Source organism: Lathamus discolor, chromosome 5, assembly GCF_037157495.1.
Source record: "Lathamus discolor isolate bLatDis1 chromosome 5, bLatDis1.hap1, whole genome shotgun sequence".
In the NCBI taxonomy this organism is placed as follows: Eukaryota; Metazoa; Chordata; class Aves; order Psittaciformes; family Psittacidae; genus Lathamus; species Lathamus discolor.
Window position 1 is genome coordinate 32,930,388 of NC_088888.1, and position 19,116 is coordinate 32,949,503.

A 19,116-nucleotide genomic window follows, 5' to 3' on the forward strand; every position below is an offset into this window, starting at 1 on the left:
CCATCTGTATAGTGTTTCAGAGCAGTAGGAAGCTGGCTTGAAACGAGGCTCTCCTGACTAGGATGCTGTCCTTCTGCCCATTATTTCTGGAATCAGTTTCTAATGCATAGCCAAAGCTTTTTTTTGTAAAGAAAAAAACCTTGCCTGTAGAAAATTGGGTGTCTAGTACTGATGATATTCTCTCTCTCTGCTTTTCCTATGATGATAACAACAACAACAAATTGGACATAAGTAATACCAAAGATTCATGAAGAAAATTCATGTTTTCATACTTAAAAATGAGGTGCGGCGTATGGTAGGCAACAGTTGTGAATGGCCTTATACCAAATGGGAGCACTAGTAAGGATTGGCCTTTTTAATCTACTTACAAATTACTTCTACCTGAATTTCAGATATCTTCTAATGTGACCTCTTTTTTGCATTGTTGTTGGCCAAGTTGTCTTCCTCAGTGACATTCCCTGTAGAATCAAGACTATAATTTTCAATTCCAGGGAGCATTTAGAAAAAAATAAAGACTAAGAAACTAGCAAATGGAATGTATGTATGACTTCTGGAGAACAAAGAATCCAGATGGGACTCTGGGAATAATAAAAGATGAGATGTTCAGAAAAAACAGATGTGATCACCACCTTATGCATGGGAGTCTAATGATGTCTAATGATACAATGAATTTTGGAGTACCTATAGAGGTACTCCAAGAGAAAAGGCATAGTTACACGCGATTCCTGATTCAGAATTTGTTATGTGAGTTTAAAACTTTTAGTTTTGAGGTTGTTTTGTTTCCTTTGTAGATCTTCTTGAATGTAGAGGCAAGATGCTGTGAAGAAAACTCTTAAAATGATGGGGAAATAATGGATTGATTTAAAAATACATTAAACTATTTTTCTTCTAAATTATTAAGTATTTTTTTTCTGATGCAGTGTTCTGCATAAGAACATTGTCTTAAAAATAAATAAATAAAATTGTGGACAAAGCCTGGTATTTTCCTCTTTGGCTGCCTCACAAAAGAGCTGCATAATCCTCTAAATCCTACTTTACGCTGTGGATCAATTGATTCCTCTTTCTGCTTCCATAAATAGGCAATCTGGAAATTTGTCTTTGAGACAGATATTTTGAAGCTTGTTCTTCTAGTGATTTGCAACGTACAAAGACATCTTTTGGTTTTTTTTTTTTTTTTGAGAAAGACAACTAATAAGGATATTTTCATAAAATTACGTATAGAAAATTTAAAAAAGCATCTTCTAGAAAATTTACCAGATTCCATAGCCATTCTAAAAAAATCTCTTCCATTTTTGCATTTCTTCTCTTGTGTTTATTTTTCTGGGTCTCCCTCTGCATTGACTAATGACTAGCATTTCTATGTTCTCAAGTTCTTTCTTCCAGGATTCATAAACAAAAATTGTTTGTTTTTAGGTTCAGCTTTTACTTGAGTGAAGTTTATGTTTGAAATTTGTCTTAATCAGATGTAATTTTTAGGTTAGGAATGAGATTTTTCTTTTTAATAGCCTGGCTTTTAATTGTGTCTTCCGTAGGCAAACAGATTAGTTATCTAATGTTGGTCAATGCTGCTACTGGTATAGGTTAGTTTTGTTCTAGCTTTCCTGCAAAAGCTGCACTGGCAGAAGTGTTTGCTCAAGCTATAGGTTATAACTACCAGGAGGTTTTGCTACTGTGAGCATACTGGTAAAAGCAGGCATAAGTAGCTGCCTAGTTTTGGCTAGGCCTAAAATGAGGATAGTGGTAAACTGTCCTGCATTCCCTGTGTGTAGGCTTTGTGTTTGTTTGTTACTGGTGTCTGCGATACTTAGATTTGCAGTTGATTTAGGATTTTGAGGCTTTGTGTTCTTTTCCATTGTATGCACTATTCTGTAAAATGCTATAATTATTTTTATCCCTGTGGTGGTGATTTAGTACAGGAAATAACATCTGTTCCTGCTGTGTATGTTTTCTTTTTCCTTTCTTTCAATGTGAATGTAACATTGTGTTTTTTCAAGCTAGATTTTACTATCTGAGGTCATGCTAAAATGAACCCCCTTTGAAACTGTGTTAGCACAGATATAAAATAGAAAGCTAAATCATCTTACTAGTACATGATAGATTTATGTTTTATATCTCTGTATGTTGATCAGAAGGATCTCTATAAACTATTTTTACTTTACATATACTTTTATTTTACTACATTCAGAAGTAAATGTGAATATGTCAAATGTAAAGTTTGCAGTGTTAGATATTGTATTGGCTGTAAGTCATCCCGTAAATTCTTATAGACTGTTTCTAAACTTTTTTTATGAACTGACTGACTACTGTCTTCCCTCAAAACATTTTATGGTACTTTGTGAATATTTCCCATTCTTGTAATTGAAAATATTATTCAGCTAATTTTTTATAATATGGTTCTAGGAGCAGCTGTGGACCCTTTATCATGACCTTTGAAGCAGAGCCATAATGAAATAGTCTGAAGGTTTAGCAGCTACTGGTTCATGACCTCTTCCCAAGCAAAGCTTTTTTCCAGTTATTGTCAGGAACTTACACAGATAACAACTTTAAATTCTCTGTTGCAGCACATGCATGTGTGATATGTGTTACACTACTATATTGAAAGTGTATGCAATTTAAAAGCCATTGAGTTGTTCTTGATATTTTTATATGTATAAATTAGTAGATTCTCATTTTACACAAGCATTCATTTAAGACTTAAAAATCTTTCTCGTTTGACTTGCAGGTATCTCCGTTTTACTGATATCAGAAAAAAGTGACTTGTTGGCATCCACTGGGAATCCTTCTAGCCAAAGGTAAGAATATTTTCTAACCAGTAACAAATATATTTTTAGTCAATTTGTAGCATAATCCTACCTTTTAAATAAAATGGCAGCTGTGCTACTGTCTTTCTTGATGTTCGACATCTCACCGGCTGAATTTCTTTGGGATCTCTAAAGCATCTTAACAAACCCATAAGAGAATCATTTATATGTCTCAGCATACAAGTGAAGTTCAGTCTTTTTTTGAGACCTGTAACTTGGCAGATTGCCTCTCATTCATATTGAAGCGTACGGTACAATCATTTTGAGGCAATACTGATTATACAGCTGCTGTTATGCACAAGGATGATTGCATTCCTTAATGCATTGGATAAGCCCAAAATAAAATCATAATTTTGGTGATTTGAAAATTTTTTGCTTAGTCTTCCTCTGGAAAAGAGCTAGGATGACCAGAAATAGCATAATACACTGAAAGAGTGTCCTTAGTAAGGGCTGGTTAGGCTGCTTGTAGAAAATGCTGAGCCCACACTTGCCCAAAATCATGACATCTTGACCTTTTCTGCAAAAGGTATTAACGTGGTTATCCTCCTATAGCTCCTAACTCTGCAAACTCCTTGATCTAGTTCAACTAGATTGCTTTATAGTTCTGTTGTATGGCTCAGGTTTAAAAATACTTCGTTTTGACTTAACATAATCTGTCATCTGATGAAGACATGTTCCCTGCAGCACAGTGCAGGGATTTCACAATTTTGCAGCTGCTGTAGGAGAAAGTAGGAAAATAAAATACTGAAACCTTTTAAAAGAAGCTCTCCAAATTTTTCAACTTCCATGTTACCAGTGAAGTTACCCTTCAGTGGGTATGATAGGAAAAACTGTTGTACTCATGTTCCTTCTTTGTGTATAATGGGCAGATTTGGAGGCAGAGTGGAAGCTGAGTCCCTTCTACCTCCTTTCTTCCTAGATTAATAATATTATTAGGATATGATTAATGTGAAATCAAATTGGGTTAAAAGCAGACACAAAGACGTTTTAGGTGGGCTGCTAATTTTTGTAATAGTTGCTTTTTCTCTTTTGTCTTTTTATGGTTTTGCACAAAGCACAAAAAGAAGGTATTATATACATCTATACATAAGAAAATAAATGAATATTCTGAGAAACTAGTCTAATTTAGCATTTTTCCTGATTATCACAACTGAAATGTTGGAGTTTTTAGGAGTAGGTAAGATTTATGCTAACAGACAATAAATGTTTATAATTATAAATGAATTATATTAAATATGTTACACTTCATGTTCTTACTGTATTCATCCTAATCTCTTAGTTTCCAATCTTTTCAAGCAGAATACTTCTGACATAAACACAGTGCTTCACTACTGTGTGATCTTTAACAGAGGAAGAATGTAAAAGATCATTATTGAAGCTGGTTAGAAACTTCTGTTTTCTGACAAAAACTACTTTTTTTTCTGATATACACCTATTTGGGGGTGGGAAAATAAAACTAGAATATATTTAGTTCTCTTTTTGTTGTTACTTTTAATGGAAATGTCCCAAAATCCTTTGTAAATTCAGCACTAAGCTATGTTTGCCTAGGAGGCAAACTAAGCTTATAAAAGCTGCTGTTCAAGCATCTGATGTCCATGGTGGTGGCCAGCTTTTCTGGCTAGGCTGCATCTAGTGTGAGGCAATACATTTTGTTCTCACTGAGCCAGGTATAGTCATGCAGTGACTCCCATGAGAGACACCTGCAGCATAGAGCTACCTAACTAGAGGCCAGCTGAACATGGGAGACAGAGTAGGGAGAGGGTGGAATTTCTAACAAACAGCTGCATATGAGGTATGCCTGGCTGTTGAAGATACAGGATAGGGCTGTCATTCCATACTATCTCAGATGTTCCAAATGCAGGCTTGAAGATAATTTCTGCTTTATAATACTCTACATGCAATTGCAGTTTGTACTTTTATTTTTCCAGTGTAGTAGCTTTTTGTCCACATCATATTGATGACACCGGTAAGAACTTTCCTTTCCAACTAGTTTTGTTTCCAGGAGAAAAAAAATGCTGAAAGAGGAACTGATTAAAGAAAGAAAAAACCCCACATTTATTATGCATTCAGAGATTTGTATGAATTAGGGTAACTGCTTTTGGATTGTGCAGGTTTGTCAGTTTAATAGAAGGATCATAGATGCAGGAGAGTCTGAACAATTGACCTTCCTTGCCAGTGGTTTGGCGTGGCTGGCTTATACTTTAATGCAAGAAACAAAATTGAACTTTCTGTCCAGCCACCTGAGCCCCTCTGTGCACTACCACAGCAGTGAAACTAGGTGGATGCTTAATAGCTACATGCTACTGTTTATCAGGTTTTAAGTGGCTTCCTTTGCTCCCATCAACTTAGTAGTTTCTTTCCCCGTCTCATCTAAGACTCCATTTTTCAGTAAGTGGTATGTTCTGTAATACAAACTAAGATCACCAGACTCCTGTGTTACTGAGCCTGATGGAGCTCTGCTATATTAATGGCAGTTTAGAACATACTGTGGAAAATCTTACCTACTACTTTTCATGTAAACTGTCTGTTTTGCTTCAGAAATAGTCAGGCTGAGAGGACAGTATTGCAACATAATTTGGATTATGTGTTGTTGATAAGATCTGCATTTGAATAATGCTAATTATGTAGTAAATAGGAACTTAACAGTGATACATCTAGTCTAGTATTGTATGAGAGCTTCTGTTATTGCATTTGCTTTATCTTTTGGCTGTATGGTTAGCCAAAGCATAGTAGCTGTTTAAAGAAATCTAAAGAAAAATGGGATTTGTAATCATCTTTTGGTCTCTTTCTGTGGCTGAAAGAAATAGTACTTGTAATATAATGGTGCTGCAAAAAGAATGAGGATTGCAGATGTCTAGCATGTGCTGATATATTAATGAGGTGTTTTTATTTTGTAATTTGCGAAGTATGTAGCACAAGGAATATTGATGTTTACAGAGGGGAGAAGAAACTTGTGGTTTGCTCATCCATGTACTAAAAACACATGGATAATTATTTTTTGTTGGCTTTTGTTCCATATATTCTGCTAAAACACTTATACCAAAATAATTCTCTGGGTATAGCTTACGGTTATGGCAGCATTGGTACTGATTAGCGGTTTTGGTAACCCTGATTTTGAAACGTATAAACCTAGAGTATTTTGTAGACTGTAAGAACTTAATTTTATTTTTAACAAAAGGTAAAAATAAGTCCACCCCTCTTCACCTTTAGCTACTGATAAACTGAACAACTAGCTACCGAATCACTATTTCTTCCACATTTCCAGTAGTTATTGTATAGGCACATATGTACATGGGACACCTTATCTTTAAGTTTGGTATTTCGGTGGTATATTTGTGACCTGGAAAAGGATCTGCTTCTAAAAGCTTTGGTATTTCTGCGCATTAATGAAAAGCTGACTATTGACAGTTTGTGTTGATTGTTCTATCTACCCTTATAATAACTATGTAGTTTGTGCATAAACATACAGTATTTTCAGAAACTAATGCAAGAAAAGAATATATAGCAGTAAATTTGATCCAGTAATGCATGTATAGTGTGATACAACTTTTTCATGGAAAACATGGCATGTATTTCATACTAAGAAAATTAGTATTAGACAAATCACAGAATTGCTGATGTGGGCAGGCACCTCTGGAGCTCATGAAGTCCAACCTCCCTGCTTAAGGACAGTCAGCAAGAGAAGACTGGCCAGGGCCAAGTTCAGTTCTCGTCCTTTCCTTGTGCAAAAGATGCTCCAGTTGTAACCGTTCTAGTGGCTCTTTGCTGAATTTGCTCCAGTAATTCCTTATCTGTCTTGTACTGGGGAACCCAGAATACAGTACTGCTGATGTGATGAGGATATGGTGGTGGAATTTTAGCTCAAACCAGTAAGTGAAAAATAGCTAGCTAGAAATGCAGATAGGCACATACCATTTTTGTCAATAGCGATGTAATGTATTCAGTAGTTCTGTATGGTGTCTGATTTTTCAAACATCCCTTTTCAAGCTCCAAATTGTTATCCTTTTTTTTTCTTCTGTGAAAAGAATTTAAATATACTTAAGTATAAATAAAATATTGAGCTGCTTTATTTTTCAAGGCATGGTGTACTTGAGTTTTGAAGTGGTACATAGTCATAGTAATTCTTTCAGCTGTCACCTGTGTGGAAAGCTCATGGGCAAGTGATCCAATGTTTTGTTAGAAAGTTATTAGATCACATACTACAAAATACTATTAATGTTATGGATTGGTTGTTTTTGTAAGATCATAACAATCTGCAGAGCTGGGCTTCCCAGTCTGATTCCTCCCTGTCAAAAATCTGGCAGGACTTTCAGTTCAGGCAGGGGGCTATTTTGGTTCCTAAGGAAAGCCAGCCAAAAAACCCACCTGTGCCATGTTAGGTTTCACTGCACTGTGCTTCACGAAGTCTGTGGTTCTGGGAACATTTATTAGTTGGCTGGATTTGTCGTCTGTTCAGCTTACTGAAGCTTGGAAAGTAGTGGGACACTCACCCATTCAAATCACTCTAAATAACCGAGATAACAGTAAGAAGCACTAGTTGACCTTTTGTGAAGGCATGCATTATTGGTGAGGCTCACCAACAGTGACGTCAAAGAGGATTAACACGCAACTTAATAAAATGGAAGAGCTTACTAATTTGTGTTTTGTGCTAGCAGATTTGGAGAGGGCATGGGGGAAAAAAGAAGGGAGTGTTGCCGAGTTGTGTATAAGGAGAGGAGAGCTAGAGTCATGAGCTGGAGAGTGGTGAGTCTTAGACGTGAAAGAGATGGCTATTTTCAAAATATTGGGAGAATCTGGTGAAAAGTCTTCTTTCCCTAATACTCAGCAAATGCAGTAATTTCTCTTTGAAGAAGAGGCAGATGCACCACTTGTGCTAACTAAAAAGATATTAGAAGAAACAACAAATTCTCTGATAACCAAATAAAAAGAGTTGGAAGTAAGTTGTTGGGAGGGAGAGAGAGGGAAAAGATGCACATTATCTTGGTATCTCTTAATTCATGTAATCTAATTTATTTCAGTAAAATGAGTTGTGTATTGTTCTTTTATACAAAGTGAAGGATTACAATAAATTATCTTAAGTGCTGTGTTTCTGGCTCATGCAGAAAAAGATCTATAATGAAATATTTGAAATAATTAATGATTAATGCAAATATTTGGAAGATAAACTTAAGAATGGGTCAGAAACATATCCTATGAACTTGGTTTTGGTTGGTACCAGAACTCTGCAGGATGAGTGGGAAGGCTGGAAAGAAGAGCTATGCATCTGTGAAGGAGCCACTTCCCAGAGAAAACTGGAGAAACAGAACAATAGAGTGGGAGAGATGAGAAACAAAAAGAATACAAGAATTGTAAATGGTTCAGGGAGAACCAAAACTGTTCTGGACTTAAAGCTGGTGAATGATGCGAAGGGCAACAAAAACCTGCTGCAAGTATATAAGCAGTAGAAGGGATGCTGGGGAAAATACAAGCCCACTCATGAATGGGTTAGGGGATCTGACAACGAAGGACATAAAAAAGGCTGAAGTACTCGCTGCATTTTTCACCTTGGTCTTCACTGCTGAGACCGGCCTTCAGGAATTCCAGAAAGTGTGGAGCAAGGAAGATTGATCCTCAGTGGAGGAGGATTAGATTAAGCAATATTTAAACAAACTGAGCATAGAGAAGTCAACTGGACTTGGTAGGATGCCCCCATGAATAGTGAAGAAGTTGTCTGATGTCAATGCAAGGGCACTCTTGATTTTCTCCCAGAGGTCATGGCAATTTGGAAAGGTTTCTGAGGACTGGAGAAAAGCAAAGGTTCGAGAAGAATCTGGGAAAGCAAAGATGGATCAGCCTTGACAGAGCTGTGACAGATCAAGTAATTGTGGAAGGTATTTCCAGATACATGAAGGACAAGAACATGACTTGGAGTAATGAGCATGAATTCACAAAGGGAAAATCGGGCTTAATCCACCTGATAGCCTTCTAATATGAGATGGCTGGCTTGGTCAGTAAGGGGAGATGGCCTTAGTAAATGGGCAGTGAGACAGACTGAAAACTGGCTGAACTGCCAGACTTGGAGGGTGGTGATCAGTCCAGTGGGAAGCCAGTTACTAGTAGTGTACCCTAGGGGCCAATACTTGGTTCAATACCATTCAATGTCTTCATTAGTGATCCAGATGATGGGACTGTGTGCGCCCTCAACAAGTTTGCTAATGATACAAAACTGGGAGAAGTATGTGATATCCCAGAGGGTGAGGATGCCATCCAGAAGGAGCTTGACAGGCCATTGAAATGGGCAGAGAAGAACCTCCTGAGTTCCATAAAGGAGATTACCAAGTCCTGCATCTTGGGAGAAATAACCTATGAACTAGCATGTATTGGAGGTCAACTGTCTGGAAAATAGCACTGCAGAAAATGATCTGGAGATTTGGGTGAGCAGCAAGTTGAACAGCAACGTGTCCTTGTGGTAAAGGTGGCTAATGGTGTGCATGATAAAGATTGTTGCCAGATGAAGTGGTCTTGCCATTGAGCATGCTTGGAGTTGTCCAGTTCTGGGCTTTCCAGTACAAGAAAGAGAGGGACATACTGAAGAGCACCCAGTGCAAGTCACAAAGAAGGTTAAGGAGCCAGAGTATCTCTCATACAGAGCAAGCTGGGGCTGTTTGGCCCAGACAAGTCTCGGGGGATCTCATCAATGTATAAATACTTCAGGAGAATGTAAAGAGGATGGAACTGGGGTCTTTTCAGTGGTGCTCAGTAACAAGACAAGGGTCAATGGGCATAAAACTGAAATACATGGAATTCCATCTGAACGTATGGAAAGACTTCTACTGTGAGGGTGGTTAAACAGTGGAGCAGACTTTCAGGAAAGGTGGATTCTCCATCCTTGAAGATATTTAAAACCTGACTGGATATGGCCAAGAGCAGCCAATCTGTCTGGCTCAACTTGAACAGGGAATTTGGGCTACATAATCTCCAGCAGTCCAGTCCCTTCCAACCTCAGATATTCAGTGATTCTGTGTGACTCAGAAAATTTATAGGAAAAGCTGAGAAACTGATGTGTGTTTTCCCAGCAGTAAAAAGCTAAAACGTAGTAATAAATTCTATGAATTAAAAAGATTAAGTGAAGGTCACTTGCAGCTCTCTCTTAATCAAGTTGTAGGGAAATGCTCAGGTTGTTAATTCCTTGGTTAGTTAGCTCATGGAGCACGGTAATAGACATAAAAATGTTTTTCAAGTACAGTTCATTAAGGGGGGGTGGTGGTAAAGGCTTAATAAGGTTTTGGAAGCATTTTTTCAGGGTCAAACCAGATCATCTGAAAGAGAACTATCAGTGCTTTGAATTATGTGAAACTGGCTGTGCTGTAGTATTTTTATCCTGTCTATGGAATGTCTAAGTTTTTGTTTTCAGTGAATTTTAGTCTTAAAATATCTATAATATGATACGGATGACCTCTTGTTATATTTGGTCTTCTCTTGGGTTGCCTGTCACATCCACTCCTATCTAAAAAATGCAGACAGCTTAAAATAATCTCTTGCAGGCTGACCTGGTCTGGTTATTAACCCAGCACACTCTGAGCCCTGTCCGTTTGTGAAGATGGTGGGGGAGTAAAGAGGGCAGGAGGTGAGGAAGCACCTAGTTTCAAAATCAGAAATCACACAAGTACTCTATTTGTTCTTCCTCTAAAAAGTCATTAATTTGCTGTGAACAATACTTTGTAGCTTTTAGCTGTTAGACTTTTTGCAGGGTTTTTTTTTTATCTTGCCATCTCGCTCCTGTCATTTAGCCTAGTAACCTGGTTTGCTGCCCTGCCAAATTCCTCATTACGAATGGAGTGTGTACTGCGTCATGCGTGGCAGCCTGAGGAGGGGAAGGAGGAGTACAGAATTTTCCCAGATCCTCCACTTCATCTAGTTTCCTATTGTATACAGTTATTGTGTTTAATTTATTGCAAATAGGAAAAAGTGATACGGATGGAAAGGAATCATACTTTAAAAAAAATAAACAGGAAGATTTTATTCTGGAAATGTCTTGAGATTTCTCTGTCATCTTGTAAGACCAGTGACATTAACCGCTCTGGACAGCTTCAGGAAGGGCAGGGCTACATGCCAGCAAATGCTGAGGATCAAAGTCTGCTGCAGGAACAAAGTTTTCTCAAAAATATAAACTAAATTCGTAAACATTTTTCAAAGTAGTTATTTCTAATAGGAGCAGGAGCACATGCTTCCATTTCATGTACTTCTTGTTAAGCATATATACTGTCTCCTTCAAAGAAAGCAGAGGTTCATCGTTTCTGTATGTGACATCCTTCCTTTTGTCATTTGTCTCTTGGAGATTGTAGAAAAGTGATCTTCATTATTGTTAATGATGATAACAGCTAATTATGTTTGGGTGACTGACAGATTAGATGTAGACTGCTTATTTCTACTTTGCCTGCCTTTATTTTTCAGTTGGCTGCAAAGCAGCATTCGCAGATACTCACTTAATTTCTCTTACTTAGTGATGAATGTTCCTCTCACATCGTGTTTAAAAGCAAGATACAAAGAATGTGACTTTGTTTTTTGACTGCTTTCATCTTTCCCTAAAGTAAGTTGGTTGTTGGTTTTTTTGGTTTCATTTTTTTGTGTGTGTGGGTTTGTTGTTTTTTTTTTCCCCCTTTTTTTTTTTTGTTGGTTTTTTTTCAATCTTTTGGTGTTACTTTTTTTTTTTTTTTTGGTCAGAAAAGAACAATTAGAACTATGTCCTACTTATTTTAGCAATTCAGAATACACCTGTAAATCGATTTCTTTGCATCTTCTGTTTTTTCCTCTTTGGCAATTTTTGTTAGAATTTTGAAGGGCAGACTGGGCTGCAGGTTCAATTCAGAAGTATTTTCTAAGGAGCAGATAAACTGATGTCATGGTCTAGCCCTTTTGCTTTACATATGCTAATTAACAGATTACATTTGGCAGTTGGTAGCTTTGTCTGAGGAGGAGGAGGAGTGTGTGTTGTATGACAGCTGTATGCATTTCAGCTAACTTGATCTCCAGGGCAGCCAGCATTTATGGTACTTTTAGTAAGGTAATCTTGGGGCTCTCTTTGCATTTGATATATTTTGACTTTAAAACAGTGTTCTTATACTACACAATAGAAATAAGTGTCCAAAATACTTCTCCTCAAACAGGTTAGCGTATGTGACCATGATTCTTTTTGAAGTTACTACAGTGTGGTGTCACTGCATGAGGTAGCGGAAACTTCTTGTGTTTATTACTACTATAATGAGTTGTTGGAATTGACATTTTGTATCAAGATAAAGAAGTGATCTAACTACAAAGTTAAATTGAAAGCTATTATTTAATTTAAGCTTTTTTATTTTTTTTTGGGGGTGGGGGGTTGTGCAGTGTCTCTTTTAGGAAGTAACTGAAAATGTCAATAAAAATTGGCATAGTGCATTCTGAAATGATGTCGACAAGTGTGTTTTATTAAGTAACATTATTTTGTCTTGAACCTCTGTTTATTTTCTTGTTGCCTTTTTTTGTTTGGTTGTTATTAAGGTCACACAGGAAACTAAAACAGAATTCTTCATTGTGTTAGGTGCATTTGGCTTGCTTTGAGGTGTTGTGTGCATAGTTTCTAGAACATATACTGAAGCAATTATTTCATTGTTGGAAGCTTCAGGTTTCCTGGTTTAACAAAAGTGAACTAAAGCACAGTTTGAAACTAGATACATTCGTGACAGAGGAACAACATGACAGTTGCCAGTAGAACAGCTGCAAGACTACGGAAAGTATAGGACCTAGCAAAGTTATACCTGTGACTATTTCTGAAGCAAAAATTGAAAACTTGGGGAGTATTTTGGTGCTGCTGTGTTGCAGTGTATATTTAATAGCTTTTTGCAAGATACAGTTTGTTAGTTTCTGAACTTTCAAAGTCATCATCCAGAAAAAACTGAAATCTTCCTTTTAGTTCAAGGAGATTAGAACTTAAAAGTTAGTTTTAAAATGAGAGTGAATAAAGGCAATTATCTTAGAAAGATCTTGTAGAAACATAATCAAATATTCCGTATGGACATAAGGACTTTTGTTCCGGTTCACATGAGGTATACACCTTTGTGTAGAGCACTGTCAGAAATAAGAGTCTTAGAGTGCTGGGATAAAATGAGAGTTCAGTCCTGGCAAAGCCTGTATAATGTTTTTTGTGGGGGGTTAATTTATTTATTTATTTTATTTTTTAATTACTTTGGTGCTGATTGAAATAGGAATAAATCTTAACTAAACTGAATTTCTTTGTATTTCTTTCAGCAGAAAAAAATCAGTGCCTCATACCAACTCCCACAGTGTTGGCTATAAGCTCAGTGGATGGGTGATGGGGGGCTTGTGTGAGAGGGTATTCTGTTGGGGTATACATTCTACTGTGTGCCCCTCGTCACCCCCATGCTCCCTTTTCTGGATCTTTATCATTCTCTTAACTTCTCTTTGTTTCACTCACTAATGCAATACTCTCCCCTGTCTTTTATACCTTCCCTAAAATAATAATTGTCAAACAGCTTCTTTCCTTTTGCTTCAGTTGGGCTACGAGGTTATGTGCACATGATCCACATTAGTTGCTAAAGAAAACTGAGCTTAGTTGGCACATGAAACCTTCTGGCCCTACTGGTGCATGCATTTATATCTGGTATGTATTTTAGGCATATGTGTTCTTGTGCCTCCTAACCTGAGGGATCAAGCAATCCAGTCTTGCTCAGCCCATGGGTAGAAGGACTGCGAAACTAATTTGTTTGGGATGTTGCATAGACTTGGAGGGAAAGAAACACTGGTAAGGAAATTGTGATTTTAATCAGAATTAATTGCTAGTGCTTAATTTAATTGTCTAATCCTATTAAAAAAATTTCTTCTGTAGTTCTCTTTATAGTTAGTTTACTTTTCCCTTCCTCTTTTTCCCTTCTTCCTCCAACTGTGCGTCTGGACTGTTAATATATAACTTATGCTTTCTTACTGACAGATTCTATTTTATTTTTTCTTCCTTGCTCTTACTGACTTCTAAATGTCAGCTTTGACTAGAATGTACTTGCTGTCTCCTTTCAACCCCTGATAACCCTGCTGATTTGCATGCAGACAACAACCTTCATTATTCTGATTCAAGTGTTACCACCTTGATGCTCTGCCCTTTTTACATCTCTTTTAACTATATTTAGCACACTGCTAAACCAGTGAAGATTTTACTAAAATAGTTTTTTACTCGTGTTTTCTTCTCTAGTCAGCAGAAGTAGAGCTGAGCACATTGTAGGCAGATGTTTCTCTATGTTTAAATTACTGAATGCTGTAAAATGACTTTGTTTCATAGCATGGAAGGGGGTCTTACTGTTATCCCTTACCTCCTATGAAGGCTGTGTTTGAGCACTTTAAGTTCTTGTGCTCCCTTACAAAAGATGTCCCTGCAAAGGCAGGATAGAAGTGTCTGTTTCTGTGGACAAAACTTTGCAGCTATCATTCACAGTTTATTCTGAGGATTCCATGCTGCCTTCTTTAGTCAATGGTTATGAAATCTACTTATTAATTGAATTGGAAGACATCTGATTTTGGTTCATGTTCAAAAAATCTCTCAGTTGACCACATATGTGGCCTGTCAAGTGGTACTCATTCCTTCTCTGGAGCAAACATTTGCAGAAAAGGACTGCCTACACGTTCATTTCCCAGACTCAGGATCTCTTTTCATTGTCCTCTCTGCAACTGTTAGATGTTGATGATAGCTAAAACTGGGAATATATTTTCTTGCCTGTTTCATGAATATTTTGGTTTCTGAGTGCTTCTGTATTTGGTGAGGATGAAGTGGAGATCTGAAAACTTTCCTTTAGATGCTTCCCCACTTCAGAGCAGCCAGTTGCTTGGTGTTCATTGTGATGTTGATTGCTGAGGTTCTGTTTTGTAGACTTATTGCAGTAAGATTTAATTTATTTCCCTGTGTTAAACAGAGAAGTGAGAACTTATTTCTTACAAGCCTCTCATACTGCAATACAGCAGGAATACATGGTTATAAATGTTACTTAGAAAACAAGCTGCAAATTGGGCAGACTGTAGTAAATTTTTTTTAATTAAAATAACTTTTTTTCTAAAAACAGCACACCCCAAAAAACCCAAAGCCAAACAAATAGGAAAACCCCATGGACAAAATAAATCCCAACACAAACACTACCAGCAAAAACCAAACTCAAATTCAGTTCCTTTAGAGTATTTCAGGGTAGGAGCATAGTTACTGTGTTGGAATGTGTGGCTGCTCTGGATTTTTTTTCTGTATTTGTAGTTCAGTTCTACAGCTTTCCACAAAGCCGCTTTTCTCCAGCGGACTCAGAATTTTTATGTTAATGTGCACTCTTTCCCTTGTCACTTCACACTGTCAGTGGGGTTCTGTAGAGTTCAATGGATATAATGCCTGTCTTGTTTAGCTTAAACACAATATGCTACTATAGTAGTTTTACCCAACCTTTTTGTATGTGCAAAGCGGTTTTCATGGTGTATTGAATTCTGTTGCGTTCTAATGTAGAGTCATTGTGTGTGTAGGAACAATTAATCACATATAGGTAGCTTGCATTCAATTTTTTGTATGTTTTTTAATAATGTGCATTCTTCTGATTCATATTGCTGCTGATGCCTGCTTTAAAAATCAGGTTTATTGAAATATATTAAAAATTAAGAAATTCAGCAAATACTCTTTCAAGTTATGTCTTGTTTGAGCACCAAATATGTAAAGAATTGTTGCATTTAGAGGACCCATTTATTGATTTTCAGGTATTAACTGGTTTTGTCTAAGTATAAAGTTCTAATAATGCTGTAAGACAACATTAAACTACTGATGCATTTTTTTAAAGTTAACCATTAGTTTTAGTTATTTTAAATAACTTACTCTAGTTTAAGTAGTTGGGAGGGAATTACATGGACTCATTGCTTTACATTAGATGAGTTGACAGGTATTTCTGGTGAAGTGCATGGCCTTACAGCAGCCATAATATTATCTGCTTATACAGTCTTTGAAGGAAATTATGTTCTTGGTGAAAACGCAGCAGTAACGAATGTTTCACTTCTAGAATTCTCCCTTGATTGGTTCCTGCATACAAGAAGGTCCCTTATGTGCAGTTGGTACTAGAATGAGTCCATTCAAATAGGAGAGACATTTTCATCTGAAATTGGAGTGGGTTATCAAACAAGGCAAATGGGGAAGTCTATATTCTACCTGAGAAATTTGTCTATAGATTTGCTTGTAAATTTTTGCAAAGACCAAAAAGGTGGTCTGCTACCTCTTGCTAAGACTTATTTTGTTTGTTCTATCTAACTGGCGTTTATTGGTGAAATATAATATTTGGCTTAGTTTCAACTATTTTAGGATTTCCGTATTGATTATCAGAATGGAAGAACTGATTGACTCATGAGTTGACAGGCCTTTATTTCTCTTATGTTTTAATAATTTCTCTTATGTTTTATCAGTAAGCATAGATACAGCTCCACTTTTCATTTAACCAGTAGAAGAGTTGTTTTGTCTGGAACACTAAATCTAGTCTTTGTTATTAAAAGTTATTTTTGAAGTGTCTTTAGCAAGAAAAAACACATTGCTCCTTTTTATTAAATGCAGTTTTCCTGGGAGATGTGTCAAAATAATACAGCATTTCCATTTCATCTTCAGGTTTCGTTCTTGCATTCATAACGTACTTTGATCAAGAACAGTTATTTCAGTTATTCTCTTCATACAGGTATTATAATTTTGTTTCTCTAAATGTGTTCCATTTGCTCAAAGTATTTTGTGGCTTCACTATGCATCTGTGAGGTTTTTACATAGTAATCTCAGTGTTTAAACTGAGACATTAATTGAACACTTTCAAGTGGCTTTAATCAGTTTCTGAAGTATTTTGTTCTTAGTATTTTTTCATCAAAGGCTACATATTTTTAATATTTCCTCTAAAAATAATAGCTGAAAAGTGAAATAGATTTTAAAAAATTATTTTAGTTTAAAAAATGATGATGTAGTACTACAGGCAAGTATACATTGTTTTTCATATTAATGTCTCAATTTATCTATACTGAAATAGTGTAATTTGGGATCTTTCAGAGCTTGTATGTGTTTACTAATTTTTTTCACTAGGTTGTCAGGTTTTGTAATTGAAGAAGGGCTGCTGACAGAGTGTTCTCTGGGTGACTGTTCCTTGGAATTCTCTCTAGGCTATTGTTTGAAGTATCTTATTTGCTTACTTTAAGGCCACGTTGAAGTATATATTTGTTTTGCCTTGGTTTTGACAGGAGATGGATTGATCAGCACCCAAGTATAGTGCATGGTATTGTTAAATGTTGAGCATAGGTACAGACTCTCCTTAGTCAACGGAAATGAAACAACAGTTAAATGGTCATGCAAAATACTGTAAGTATGGAAGTCCCATAGCTCCTTTACTCTCCTGGAAAGAAGGATGGAGGAAAGTAAGGTAACACATGCTAGTAATGATGTACAGTGTCTCATTTGATTGTCTTGAATATCACAAAGATGCATCTTGGTAGAATAGAAAGGATTGATGAGTGATACTTTAGTAAGTAGGAGAGAATATGCGGAGGTAAAGAAAGCGACAGTAAAGGAACAGTAGTGATATCAAAGAGGGCAAAGCAGTCAGGTGAGGAAAATATTAGTAAAACTGTAGAATGAGGTAGAACCTGAATATTTCTAGATGAGAAGGCTGAACCTGAAACATGCTTTTAAAGTCAGTTGAGCTTAAATGCTATGTTGGTGTCATGGTTTAAACCTGGACTTCTATCAGGGTAATAGACCTTGGAAAGGAAAAGGATATTTATAAAAGATGAAGAGAGTGGCTTGTGGAAGGACAATGATGTAAGACATTTCTTTTGATTTCAAGAGTTGTAAGAGGCTGAACTTAGCAGGACCAGACAGATCACTTGTGACCAACAGATGATTTTGAACAAGGGGTCAGATTAATTCTAAGTTTTCCAGGATGGCTTTAAGCATCAGTAAGCAGAAACTAATTGATGCGTGTGCAAAACAGAAAGAGTATGTGGGTGTGGGGGAGCTTTTGGTTGGTGATTAGCAAAGCTGCTAGCTTTTACTCTCTCTGTAACTGCCTGCAAGTTAAATAAATTGTTGATGACAGCCATTACCATCCTAGTTTTGCCTGGCATCTTAATTCACCTTATTGGTCTGTTTACATTCTGAATAGCTATGCCTGAATAGCTGTTATCTGTGATGGAATCAAATTCCAGACCAAAGGGTGTCATGGTCCTAACACACTTAAGCTATCTGGCTTGTTCTCCTTGAAAGGAGCATTATGTAAGTATCTGAGAAGGCAAATGGTTGCCTGAATCAGATATGATTTGTTGAATATGTGATTCCTAGTATATGGAAATAGAGAAGAGAGGAAGTGGAGAAGCGCCCAGCATCCTCAGGACGTGAGATAAAAAATAAGGGACTCAGAATCCTGCATTAAAAGCAAACCACTGTAGTAAATATGGATGGGAGTTATATTATGAGAGGCAAAGAATTCCTCGTGTATGCAGCGAACATGGCATGCAGATGCACACTATCACTTTTATGGTAAATTAATAAATCCTTATAATGAAAGGAAAACTGTATATATGTTATTTGTCTTTTAAACATAAATTTGCACAGCGAAATCTTCCTAGTGAGCTGTGGACAACCTAATCAGTGATGTGATGAAAGGCTGCTATATTCTGAAACAGCAACTCATGAGATTTTGGCACTGTTTTTTCCCTTCATGGCTTTGACATTTTGGAGAGAAAATATGAGCAGGTTCCTGAATAAGACTAATAAGAAAACCTGTGCAACCTTCTTTCAGGTGGAATTACATGGTTCCTTAAAACACAGTTTTAGTGCATCCCCTACATCACCAATCTCAGAGCAGTCTGCTACAGTTCACTAATTTGTCACTGCCAATGCAGGCCACATGGAATCAGACCTTCTTGAAATGCAAGTAGCCTTTTAATTTTTCTAAATATGTCTTTAGATGATTACTTCGCAAGTTTGCACCCCTGTGCTTTGAACTATGCACTTGCATAGAAACGTAAGCATTCACTAAAATTCTGGATATCTTTGGGGCTGGATTTTTTTTTTATTTAAGTGAAAAATAGTTTATCACAGCTGATAGTAAGGCCCTGACTATTTTGATATTATTGCCTTTTGCATTACAAAAGACAGCTTTTGTAGTTGTACAAGATCATGCTGTATTCACGTCAGTGGAAATAAATATTAACTTATTGGATGGATATTTTAGTGCATCTTTAATTGCCTTGGTTTCTTGGGTTTGGTTTTTTTTTATTCTTATGTACATTTATTTGCTTAAAAATGTAA

The 19,116-nt window shown here is 36.6% G+C and overlaps 1 protein-coding gene across 4 annotated transcripts in view; it reads left to right on the forward strand.

Moving 5' to 3' along the window:
- Positions 1 to 19,116, forward strand: part of SIPA1L2 (signal induced proliferation associated 1 like 2) — a 148,029-nt gene that overhangs the window by 26,780 nt on the left and 102,133 nt on the right. For 3 of the 4 annotated variants that reach the window (XM_065680266.1, XM_065680268.1, XM_065680270.1), the window contains exon 2: positions 2,723 to 2,792. The gene's annotated coding sequence lies outside the window, so the exon portion shown is untranslated. Of the gene's footprint in view, positions 1 to 2,722; positions 2,793 to 13,450; positions 13,579 to 19,116 lie in introns of all 4 variants that reach the window. The other variant, XM_065680267.1, reaches the window with a different exon arrangement.